This window comes from Chiloscyllium plagiosum, unplaced genomic scaffold (assembly GCF_037043375.1).
Source record: "Chiloscyllium plagiosum isolate Xiang-an unplaced genomic scaffold, Cpla_swu_hap1 HiC_scaffold_39, whole genome shotgun sequence".
Taxonomy (NCBI): domain Eukaryota; kingdom Metazoa; phylum Chordata; class Chondrichthyes; order Orectolobiformes; family Hemiscylliidae; genus Chiloscyllium; species Chiloscyllium plagiosum.
This window is the reverse complement of record NW_028270177.1, coordinates 105,963,015-105,976,079: the sequence shown is the minus strand read 5'-3', so window position 1 is coordinate 105,976,079 and position 13,065 is coordinate 105,963,015. Positions and strand designations below refer to the sequence as shown.

At 43.4% G+C, this 13,065-nt stretch overlaps 1 non-coding gene across 1 annotated transcript; it reads right to left on the bottom strand.

The window, feature by feature from the left end:
* Nucleotides 1-12,983: 12,983 nt before the first annotated feature.
* trnas-aga (transfer RNA serine (anticodon AGA)) lies at nt 12,984-13,065 on the bottom strand. Its single transcript has one exon. It is a non-coding gene; the product is annotated as a tRNA-Ser (tRNA).

The following is a 13,065-nucleotide window of genomic DNA, read 5'->3' as shown; positions in this document are numbered from 1 at the left end:
CTCATACGAACCCTTACGAATAACCCCGAAGTCTGAGTATCGTCCTTGCAAAGCAAAAGAGCCGTTAAAACCCGAGGCTGTGCAAGGAATTACCCCAGTCTTTGAATCTCTCTTATCGGCTGGAATGATAATCCCCGATGAATAATCACTGGTGAGAACACCCATTTTTTTCGTTCAAAAAGGCAAACATTCCAGGTGAATCGGGGGAATGGAGGTTTGTTCATGACCTGCAGGTTATAAAGAACGCTGTTGATCCACACACTCCAAATGTTCCCAACCCCTATATTATATTGGCTCAAATTCCACCGGATGTAAATGGCTCTCTATTGTGGATTTAGCAAATGCATTGTTTTGTGTACTGTTACACACCAACAGTCAATTCTGCTTAACTTTTCCATTCAAAGGCAAATAGTATACTTTCACGTGACATTTTCAAGATTACTGTGAGTCCCCACCATAATTCAAGAGGCTCGACACAGGAGTCTGGAGACTCTTGTTTTAACTGGGGGGGGGTGGGGGGGTCAGCGCTTCGGCAGTATGTAAGCGAATGCTTAATCGCAGCATCAACAGAGAAACAATGTGAGAAAGGTAGGCTTGCGATGCTCTGCCATCTAGTCTCGCAAAACTACAACTTGTGGAACAACATTTGAAGTTCTTAGGTTGGAAGCCCGAGACCAGACGTGTAGGATTCACCAATTTAGAATCTGGATACGACGTTTTATTGTGGATAGGTCAGCATTCAGAAGCAAAGAGATTGGCCAATGTCTGGTATGTTGTAGCAACTACCCACGAGGTAGTCAAAGCGGGATCACTTCCTTCTCATCTATCAGCGCAAGCAGCAGAGCTGATTGCCTTGATTGAGGCATGTAAATTGACCGAAGGCAGAACAGTGAATATTTACATCGACAGCAGATATGCATTCGGGGTTGTACATAATTTTGGATCCTTGTGGAAATACAAGGGCTTCTTGACCTCCACTGGAAAGTCAATCACATAACATGGCCAGATCTCTGACCTCCTGAAAGCAGTCCGATTGCCTAAATCAATCACTGTGTGTCCATGTGAAGCCCACAGGAAGAATTATGATTCAATTTCTCAAGGCAATGAAAATGTAGACTCAGCGGCAAGGACGGCAGCCAATCAGCCGCCAAGTGATCAGTTTGGCATGTGTATTTCAAATATTTGTAATCCAAAGCAGACTGATGGGAGTTACAGTCGCAGGCCACAACGAAGGAGAAGCGTGAATGGACAAGGGCAGGGTGCAGAATGAGGGAATGGGTGTAGTGTGGCCCCAATGGTAATCCCTGTCTGCCACGATCTTTATTCCCTTTCTATGCCAAAGTAACACACGGTAAGGACCATGTGTCAAAAGTGGGGATGTTCGACAATATTTCAGCACGCTGGTACAGAAAGGGATTTACTCATTACTCATTTAAAAAAAAGTGAATAATGTGTTTTCTGTGCCACTAATAATGTGGGGAGGGGAATACAAATGAATCAGGCAGAACACCCCCAATCCCAATGACCCTTTGAACATTTACAGATGGATTTTATTGAACTAACACCCAGCGAGGGGAAAAGGCATTGTATGGTAATAGTTGATGTTTTCCCAAGGGGTAGAAGTGCTCCCACGTCTAAACAGGATGCCAATGCAGTAGCCAAGGCTTTGCAAACTGAAATAATTCCGAGATGGTGCATCCCTGAAAGGCTAAGCAGCGACAATGGAAAGCCATTTATAAACATTGCCCTACATCAGATCAGTGATTACTTGGAAATAAAGGTGAGGCAACATTGTACCTATCACCCAGCGAGCGGTGGGGCAGTGGAAAGAGAGAACTCTACCCTTAAAAATAAATTGGCAAAATGTTGTGAGGAACTAGAGGTGACATGGACAAAGGCATTTCCAATTGTGCTAATGTATATGAAGGAGAGGAAGAGTAAATCTTAGGACGTTTGAGATTTTGTTTGGAAGGTGGCCCAATACAGCAATTGGCCAAGACCGATTGTAAGACAGATAACAGACCACTGTGAGGACGAGATGTTATGTTACGGTATAAAACTCTCCACACTTCTGTCTCAAATACAGAATCAAAAGAAGGGCAGCACTACCCCAACCAGCAGAAGGGAAGATGCACAATCTAGAACCTGAAGACTGGATAGTGGTGAAAGACTTCAGGAGCAAAAGCAGGAAGGCGAAGAGCTGACTGGGACCGTTCCAAATGCTCCCGACAACACAGACAGCTGTTAAGATCGCCGAAAGAGCCACGTTGATACGCGCCAGCCATTGCAAACGTGTAGCTGACCTTGAGGAGACATTGGACAACACCAAATAATTGTAAGTAGTGATTAGAAGACTCATAGAAATATGGGCCTGCATGGCAGGACGAGTCGTGAAGGCAGGGGTGTCTGGGATACAACCGCAGACGTAATCTTAACCAAGGACGTTAAGTTGACCTTTAAATGCCACCCATGCCCGTTTGGTTCCCAGGACGACTATAAATAAGGCAATAAATGTTTACGCAGAGATCCTTGTGTACCCAGTTACTGGCACTGAGTAGTATCCACCATGGCTGCAGGTACACCTGACACGGGATATCGGTTTCCTGTTATCAAAGAAGGAGGTGCCATGGGCAAGGGTAATAATAACCAAGATTCAGAAGAGTGATGAGGAAGCCTCGTGGTGTGGAATAGATAGACCCTTCTCCGATATCTATAGACAGATGAATATAGTGGTACAGCCTCGCACCCACCCCACCCGAGATGCAGTGCAGAAGGTCCTCCAAGAAATAGTGGCCCCTTGAATATAAAAGATGAATGACCAATGACCCGCACTGCAGATGTGCGGAAAGGCCTTTTACAAGCTGACAGAAATGGAAGAAAAAAAGAAACTGATGTGCAGCTAAAATGATCACAAATGAAAAAAAGTAAAAGTGGATTCATTGAGAAAACTTACAGCGCCATATTTCACTTTCCGTGGAAGTCTACTGTTAAGGACTCAGTGCTCTCACTGCTGGAGCAATGGGGGATTTCCTCTGACCGTTTATGTTGTTGACAACCTTCCCAAAGCAGAGAATGTTGTGTGGAGCTGGCAATTAATCGAGTATTGTCACAAACAGGATTCAGACTAGCATAAAACAAAGAAGTGCGAATCCAGGAAATCTGAATCAACAACAGGAATTGACAGAGAACCTCTGCAGGCCTGACAGCATCTGTGGAGACAAAGAGATTTAATGTATCATATCACAGATTCAGGCTACTTATGCTTTTTATTGTTTCATTGCCTGGGTAATTGTCAATTTCACTTCGCGATACAGCATACTTACCAGAATCTCTCATTAGCTGACAGACGTCATCTGTAAAATGCAAAATTCCTTTATAGGCTGTAATGCTGTTGCTGTTGCCCTGAGTTGGTGAAAGGCTGGCCTTCATTATCTTGTTCTTCTCCTTTATGTCGATGGGCCACCATGGTGAATGGAGAATTTCTGTTTGTCTCACTTTGTCTCTCTGTACCACCTCACTCTCTTCTCCATTCTCCCACTCTCTGTCTGTCAATATGCCTCATTTTTCATTTCTACTCTTGGAAAAGTGTTAAGATCGCAGGCTGTTCCGTGGCTTTCTCCGCCCCCTCGGCCAGAATGTGTAGAACTGGGCTCACAGTCTCCAAGTAATGTCTGTGTTACTTGGGTCTGAGATCAGGTAACATTTGTTCACTCAAAACGTTATGAGCTTTTACAATTCTAAATAGTATTCATAATAGACCAGAAAAAAGCAGTTTCACTACAATTGTAGGATTTCTATGATGCCATTGCTGTTTGCCTAAAATCAATGAATGGTGACAGCAGACAATGAGAGCCATTATCTCATTGGATGCGTTATTACTACAGCATTGTCCTGCAAGTCTGCAGTGTCTCCTGCGTCTCTTTATTATTCCCAAAAAACTTGAAAAGACGGACGGAGAATAATAGTAGAAGAGATAGACAAATCCTTGTCGAACAGAGTAAAAAGAACTCTGCGTTGAATTAGCAGGATAGAACATAGATTAATGGGTCCACATCAGACGGTAGGGCTTGGTAGCACGAAATAACAACGGTCTGAGCTCAAACACAAGAAGCATGCTGAGCCGTCACTTTCGCGATGTTGGATAAACAATACGGCTTTTACAAGAAGTTTAAACAATGAACTTTCAATGTACAGAACATTTGACAGCATTTGACACCATTAAACCCTAGTTATTACCAAATGCTTTAACTGACGAAACCACAGACACTGTTCTTCAAATCAATAATGGCATTTAATGAAGTATTTGATCACAGTTAATCGGACCACCTTTCTGTAATAAAGCTGCTCGATGAGAATTTATATCAACGTCCGGTTGTGCAGGAAAGAAGTTCACAGCTGGTGACTCTCCAATGAAAATGTACAGGAAGAGGCAATCTCTTCTTGCTTTGATTTCAAACTGATGCCTTCACCTCTTTAACCTGACAGGATAAACAGAATGCGTTCATCATCCCTGGGCCGATTTACCGCGTGAATATGCACAGAGGGAAACTCATACCAAGAGACCAGGGTAATTGTGGTGAATTTACCAGGAGTGGTGTGTGAGTCGGTGTTAACAGTGGGCAGTAAGGGCTAAACCATTAGCACTGACATTCATCCTTGTACCAACAGCTCCTCACTCACTTTCTGCCTCATTCATCCCAGTCATCATTGACTTTCAGGTTATCCTACTTTCCCTTCGAAACTTTACATTTGTTCCGGATCACTTTTGGGTTTCCAGTTGGAAACTGCAGCTTTTTCAAACGAAATTCTGAAGAATGCACGTCACACTTTGGGATAGGCTTCACTGCCCAACCATAATTACTCAAGAGATTGAGATGGTAAGTTACTTTACATCGTCCTCGAAGTGCTCAACACAGTGATACAGCCATGATGTCGATAGGGAGGGAGTTCCAAGAATTAGACATAGCGACATTGAATGAACAGCGAGATAGTTTCAGCTCAGAAAGGCGAGATACTTAGAGTGGATTTGCAGTGACAATTTATTCGTGTATGTGTTGCCATGGCTGCCAGAGGATGTGATGGACGCTCGTACAATTGCAACATTTAAGAGGCATTTTAAATGGTATATGAGTAGGAAGGGTTTGGAGGGATATGGGCCATGTGCTGGAAAGACGGACCAAATTGGATTGGGATTTCCGGTCAGCATGGACAGGTTTGAACGAAGGGTCTGTTTCCCTGCAGTCCATCTCTATGACTCTATGATTCCAGTTGGATACAATCAATTTCTGGATTCCTTCTGGCAGAACCTGGTCTGTGCTCTCTCTGGAAGCAGAAAATGGTTTTCATTCAGATTAGCCACAAGAAGAGAAACAAATCTTCATAGAATAGAAACAGAGTTAATCGTGCATTTCGAAGTCCTCCTCTCATAACTCGGCGAGGTGAGAGATGAAACAGTTCTGCTATTAAATTTGGAGACTGGGAGAATGTTTGGAGACGGAGTAATAAAAGAGAAACTGAGTATAAAGTTGGGAGTCAGGACATATTCAATAAAAAGGTAGACGGAGATGGACAAGGAGAAATAAATGTCACTGGTCTTGAAGACTTAACTCGGTTTTCCATTCCAAGATTCTACCAGACTTGCTGAGATTTTCCCGCAATTTCTTTTGTTGGTACTGAAACAGAAGGGAGTAGTGTGAACCTGGACCATTCAGCTATGTCTGCTCTGTGGACGTTTGAATTCCCTGTTCGAACAAATCACTTCTGACTCACACAGAACCCTCACGATCCTGCATCACCCCCACCCGTGTTACTGACAATAAGCTGTTCATGATGTAAACCCATATCGGTACACAACAGCATCATTTACCGAGTGAATTAGGAAAATTTCAGGAAGAGTTCCATTCGGTTTCCATCAGAGCATTCACATTCAGTTAATTCTATTGCAGCACCATTTGACACGCAGCTGTCACTCTCATGTGGCCATTCGCATTCGACGTCTCTGGACATTTTGGTTGGGGCACGTTTGGAATGGTACCTCGCGTTTTGGAAGGGACATCGTTTATAGTATATTCGGCTGAACTGATAACCTTGCCTCTTGCACTTGCAGAACAGTGGAGACAGTTTTCACTCAGAAACCAAGAGATGATCAAAAACGGAGGAAAAATGTGTCAACAAAACCTGCCTCAGTGAGCGAATTCGCTCTTGTAACATTAATGGAGAGCGGCAAACATATTAACAAACAACAGCGCCCTGCGTGGGTCTCGACCCCACGCCATTGAGATTAAAGGCCTCTAGCTCTACCGACTGAGCGAGCCAGGACAGGATTGGTGTTGGTTAATTTATCATTTCATACTGAGTTTAATTCAGCTGACACGGCAATTTTCAAAAATCTCGTTCATTCCTCCCCATTGCAACTAACATTATTCAAGTATTTTCAATTCTCAGATTTATTCCTTCAGACCATTGCAATCCATTTAGGCCTTGCCCCTGGATTTACGATTCTCTGTTAATATTTTAATATTTCGACCATGATCCTTAGGTCGCCGAAGTGATTCCCAGACAATCTGGCAGACTGCAAATCAATCGGGAAAATACCTCAGGAAACCAAATCATTTCTGATTAGAGTGTAGGGAATCCCATCTGCTGAAGAGACAGAGTTCTCACCATCAACACTTTCTTTGATCTACCTGCCTACAAAGTTTACCACTTCTAAATTCGAGACAGGAATTCTGATTATAAAATGTTTTAAAAACAGGAACAATCTTCTGAAGCCATTTCCAATTTGAATTAGAATTTTTTACCCTTTCACACGGTAACAGCCGTTCCTGAGGAAGGAGTTTCATTGAGCTGCGTCCCAGGTATGGGCAGGAAGCCGCTGATTGAAACAGCAGTGGCTCCTTTCTGGTGGCAGCAGGGGCTTGTCGAGAGTGGGGTCACATTCTGCTGCACGTGACCGTTTCACTCACTGCGGACTCAGGGTCAATCATGGATGAGTTCTCGTGGTTGTATTGTCAGTACATGGTCGGTCTCAATACTTAGAGTCATAGAGATGTACAGCTCTGTGCTCTTTTTGGGCTAGGAGAACCAACATTTCAGCCAAATGCACTGACCATTTGAGACACAGCAACTGGCAGCAAAATTGTGCGTGTGCACATCCAAACACACAGTGCTCGAGAGGATGTGGACAGCAGTCGTTCTCATTATTTCAAGAATCAGTTGCTCATGTACCCGTGTTTATCGCAGAGAGAGTGAGAGACCCGAGGAGTAACAAACACACCCATAAAACAATATCAGGACCTGTGTAGTTCTGTCATAAAAAGCTGCCTGCTGCTGTTCTATTGCAAAGTTGGGTTTCAAACCCACGACGCAATAGAGACTGGACCCTAAACCCAGCACATTAAACCTCTCTGGATTAGTGGTGCTGGAAGAGCACAGCAGTTCAGGCAGCATCCGAAGAGCAGTAAAATCGACGTTTCAGGCAAAGGCCCTTCATCAGGAATACAGGGTTTCACCCGAAACGTCGATTTACTGCTCCTCGGATGCTGCCTGAACTGCTGCGCTCTTCAGCTCTACTAATCCTCAATCTGGTCTCCAGCATCTGCATTCATTGTTTTTACCTACATTAAACCACTCGGCGACGCTCCCTGACGATAACTAAGCGCCAAACCTGTCAAGACTAATGTTTCAGCCTCGCTTAACTTCAGGCAATTTCCCCTGGCGCTCTCTACGAATATCTTCGCATAATTAAAAAAAAATATTTACAATGATTTGAAAGGTTTGCACGGTGTGGATATGAGTGAGAAGCTGAATATTGTTCGACAGTTTTCCCCGGAGCTGCAGGCCTGAGGGATGTCCTTGGAAAAGTTTACAAAATCATGAGGTAGACGAGCAGAGGACATAGTCAATCTACACTTTTTCAGAAGTCACGTGAGTTTAAAGCGAGATAGCATAGGTTTAATGTGAGAGCAGTACAATTTGAAAGGGATGTGAGCGACACTTGTTTTTAATACAGATATTTTTGTGCGTGTGGAATAAGTTGCCACATTGAGTGGCAGAGTTTGGTGCGCTCACAACACTTCAAAGGCATCTAAATGGGTATGCAGACAGGAAGTGTTCGGATAGATAAGGGACAAATATTGGCAAATATGTTTAAATTAGTTACGGTCATCTGTTCAGCAGGTGCAAGTTGGATAGGAAGGTTTGCTTCCGTGCTCGGAAATTCTGTGATACTCCAGTACCTGACAACAGTTTCAATAGACCAATTGCAAAAACGCATGCTGTTTGTTACTAAGTCAGCACGTTTGAATTTTATTTTTTCTTGAGGCGTAATGTTTTGAAATGACATAGAGAGGAATGTTTTCCAGACATTTACAGACAATGACCATTCTCCTTGATACATTCCTTGATACAATCAAATAATTTTGTTGACTAAACACGACAAAGGAGAAAGAGGCTGACAACTAGAGAGCTGCATTCATAATTTCACATGGACTATAAACGCCTCCGACAGCTGTTCCTTGCAGTTATGCACAGAATATTGAATGTCTCTGATTCCAGGGCTTGGAACTCGGATGATATGACCGTCTGCAGCACTGGTTACTTCCTTGTGTGAGGTAACTCCTGATGGAACACATGTGACACTCTATTGCTCATTAAGAAATATATCCAAAATAGGAGCTCAGAGCAGCATTTCCGTTGTCTTTCTGGTGCTGTCCCTGACATGCCCTGTGGCACTACACTTATTCTGTGATTCCTGAGGGTTCGGCACATGCTTCCACGATCGTATTATGGGCAGTAATCTGCATTTCCGCTTCAATAACGGGTGTGTGAAGCGGAGGTCCACAATTCTCTATTCAATTTTTCTCTTCTTATGCGCAACTGCAATACAGTAAAGGATCAATTAATATTGTAAGATGATATTAAGAGGCGTGTGAAATACCGAAGTTTTAATGACATTTATGCAATGGTTAGAGATTACCTTGATTCAGGAAGTAAGGATGTAAAGTCTGTTTGGCTGGATTTGAGGAACAGTGAGGCATGAACTCACAAGCATATGTAGTTTACAAGCCCACTTGCAGTAACCACAAAGCGAAATAAATCGTACAAGGAAAAAATATTGTGTGTGAGTGACAAAAATGGCAATAGTCATGCGTGATCTTAACTTCCCATCTAAAACTCTCGGTTCCATTGGAAAAACGTTTGCAGAACAACAATCAAATAATCCCACATGTCCCATAAAAAATCACGAGGGATATCTTGGAAATTGATTACTCTACTGGTGACTTAATTTTCCTATTTTCTTGGAAACCATCTCTTTAATTGTGAGCATCAGAAAAGGCTTTCTTTTGCCAGCAAGAAATAAATATGTGAAAACCTTTGTTCGTTTCATATATAAGAACACTGAGACTCCTCTGCACTGCACATCTTTTGTGTTTCTATCGATTTTAATAGTAGCGTGTCTTTTGATTCTTCCCAATCAGTCTCCCATGGGGAACATTGTTGAACGCCTTACTGAAGTCCATATAGACCACATTTACTGCTCTGCCCTCATCAATCTTCTTTGTTACTTCTTCAAAAAACTCAATCCCGACATGAAACTGCATCTGCCAAGAATACTCCAATTGTTGGAGCGAATCCTGAGGAACAGAATGTACATGTATTTGGAAAGGCATGGACTGATTCGGGACAGTTAACATGGTTTTGTGCGTGGGAAATCATGTCTCACAAATTTGATTGAGTTTTTTTGAAGAAGTAACAAAGAAGATTGATGAGTGCAGAGCAGTAAATGTGGTCTATATGGACTTCAGTAAGGCGTTCAACAATGTTCCTCATGGGAGACTGATTGGCAAGGTTAGATCTCATGTAACAGCAGTGAACCTAACACCGACCCTTGTGGTACGCCGCCAGTACATGGACACCAAGAAGAACATGTTCCATTAACTACAACACTGTTTTCTATTGGCAAGCCAATTCCTGATCAAAGCTGCAATCTCTCCCACAATTCCATTCCACCGCATTTTGTATAATAGCCTATTGTGGGGAACCTTATCGAACAACGTTCTGAAACCCATATACACCACATCAATCGGTTTACTGTAATCTCCCTGTTTGGTCACTTTGTCAAAAAAGTCAATAAGACTCGTTAGGCAAGGCCGACCCATCACAAAACCGTGCTGACTGTCCCTGATCAGATTATTCTTTTCCAGATGGTCATAAAGCCTATCTATAATAACCTTTTCCAACACGTTACTAACAAGTGCAGTGATACTCACTGGTCTGTAATTACCAGGGTTGTCTCTACGACACGTTTTGAACACGGGAACAACGTATGCTATGCTCCATTCCACAGGCACTATTCCTGTAGATAACGATGATTTGACGATCGATGCCAAAGGCTCATCAATCTCTTCCCTTGCTTCCCAGAGGATACTAGGACAGATCCCATCCAGCCCAGGGGACTTGTCTGTTATCACACTCTGCAGTATTTCTATCACCTAATCCTTGTGAACCTCAATCTCTAGTACTCTGGACGCAAGTATCTCAGTATCATCCTCGCCAACATTTTCATTTTCTATCGCGAACACTGTCGAAAAATATTTATTTAGCGCTTCCCCAATCTCCTCTGACTCCACACACAACTTCCCATTATTATCCTTGATTGTCCCAAATTTAACTCTCGTCATTCTTTTAATCCTGACATACCTATGGAAAACCTTAGGGTTAACCCTGATCCTATCTGCCAACAACTTCACATGTCTCCTCCTGGCTCTTCTCAGCTCTCTTTATAGGTCTTTCCTGATATCGTTGGAACCCTCGAGCGCTCTAACTGAGTTTTCACATTTTGTCCTAACATAATAAGACTTCTTGTTCTTCTTGACCAGGGATTCCACTTCCTTAGTAAACCACGGCTCACACGTTCTATATCTTCCTCCCTGCCTGACAGGTAAATACTTATCTAGGACACAAAGGAGCTTTTCCTTGAATAAGCTCCACATTTTAATATGCTCACCCCCTGCAGTTTCCTACCCCATTCTACGCTTCCTAAATCTTACCTAATCTTCCTAAATCGTGGGACTTGTGCCTCACAACACACTTCACATTCAACAACCAGATATACGAACAAATCAACGGAACACCCTTGGGCTCACCGATGTCGGAACTCATAGCAGAAGCAGTAATGCAAAGGTTAGAGCAGTCTTACCGCAAATTCAACCCAAACACTGGTTCAGATACGTGGATGACACCTTTGTAATCATTAAAAACACGGAAATTGAGAAAACACACAGGATCATCAACTCCACACTCACAGGAATCCGATTCACGAGAGAGGAAGAAAAGGGCAACCAACTCCCATTCCTAGACGTGATGGTACAGAGAACACCTAACGGAGAATTCACCACAAAGGTACACAGGAAAGCCACACACACAGACGAAGTCCTAAACTATGAAAGTAACCACCCCAACACACACAAACGAAGCTGCATCAAGACACTATTCAAAAGGGGCACAACACATTGCAGCACACCAGAACTGCAAAAAGAGGAAGAGGAACACCTATACAAGGTATTCGCCGAAAACGGATATCCTCGCAATTTTATCAACAGATGCCTAAGGGATAGACCACGGAAAGAGGACATGCCACAACCCAAAGGATTAGCCACACTACCACACATCAAGAACATCTCCGAACTGACAGCCAGACTACTGCGACCACTAGGACTCTTAACAGCACACAAACCAACAGCCACACTCAGACAACAGCTTACCAGAACTAAGGACCCGATACCCAACATGAGCAAAACTAATGTAGTATACAAAATCCCATGCAAGGACTGCACAAAACACTATATAGGACAAACAGGAAGACAGCTAACGATCCGCATCCAGGAACATCAACTAGCCACGAAACGAAGCGACCAACTATGCACAGTCGCCACACACATAGACGACAAGCAACATGAATTCGAGTGGGACAACACTACTATTATAGGGCAAGCCAAACAAAGAACAGCCAGGGAATTCCCAGAAGCATGGCACCCATCCACAAACTCCATCAACAAACACATCCACTTGGACCCAATATACCAGCCACTGCAGCGGAGAGCTGAAACTGACAACAGCAAGCGGCAAGGACAGGCCACTATAAATGCCACACGAAACACCACATAAGCGCTTCACAGGAGGATCCCAAGCACGGAGGATGCCACCTCGACAGGGGACGAAACGTTTCCAACAAAAACGTCCAGCTCGGCGAACAGAAACACATCATTGTCTTGAGTGTTCCAGAGTTTTTCATTGTCCCAGAGTCCAGATGAAGTTTGCATTCCTCACGTACGTGAGCGAGAATGATTTCAATGTCTCAGATCAGTTCCTGTCCCGAGAACATCAGAGTCAATGTCCCGTCCTCTACTCGGTCGGAAAGTTCACACTTCTTCATTCTCCTCTGATTCCATTTCCCAAAGAGTTTCTCAAGATTTCCAAAGCTGGAGCCTAAATTATATGGTTTGCTTCCTAAACATTTTTTCAACTGCCAACTGACAATATTTTCACAGTATCTCTTCACAATCCTCTGGCTTGCACCATGTCCAGGGATGAGAAGTCCCGCTTGGTGGAGAGATTCCCGAGGCTGATAAGTTTCACTTTGGAACAAAAATGGTTAAGTGGCGATTTCCTGCGGTTGTTTCTAATGATGGAGAGGGAGCGGTGGGGAATGAGCACTTTGACGAGCAGGAGGAAGTGTTGCCAGTGACCCGAGTCACAGAACAGTGAACAGGGATTAAAGGAATCTAATGAAAAGTAGCACTTCTGCTCAGGACGTGTCGAGCAGTGTATCTGGAAAGAGAAACAGAGATAATGTTTTAACTATGGAACATTTCTGATGAAGAACTCGAGTTTCCCAAGTCTAATCAAATTACCGGCCTGGTTCACAAAATAGTTTTTCTGAACTTTGAGCGAAAATTGTACCAGCAGGAAAGCATTCACATCGTAGTCAGCAGGATTCGGACCTACGTGGGGAAACCCCAATGGATTTCTAATCCATCGCCTTAACCACTCGGCCATGACTAC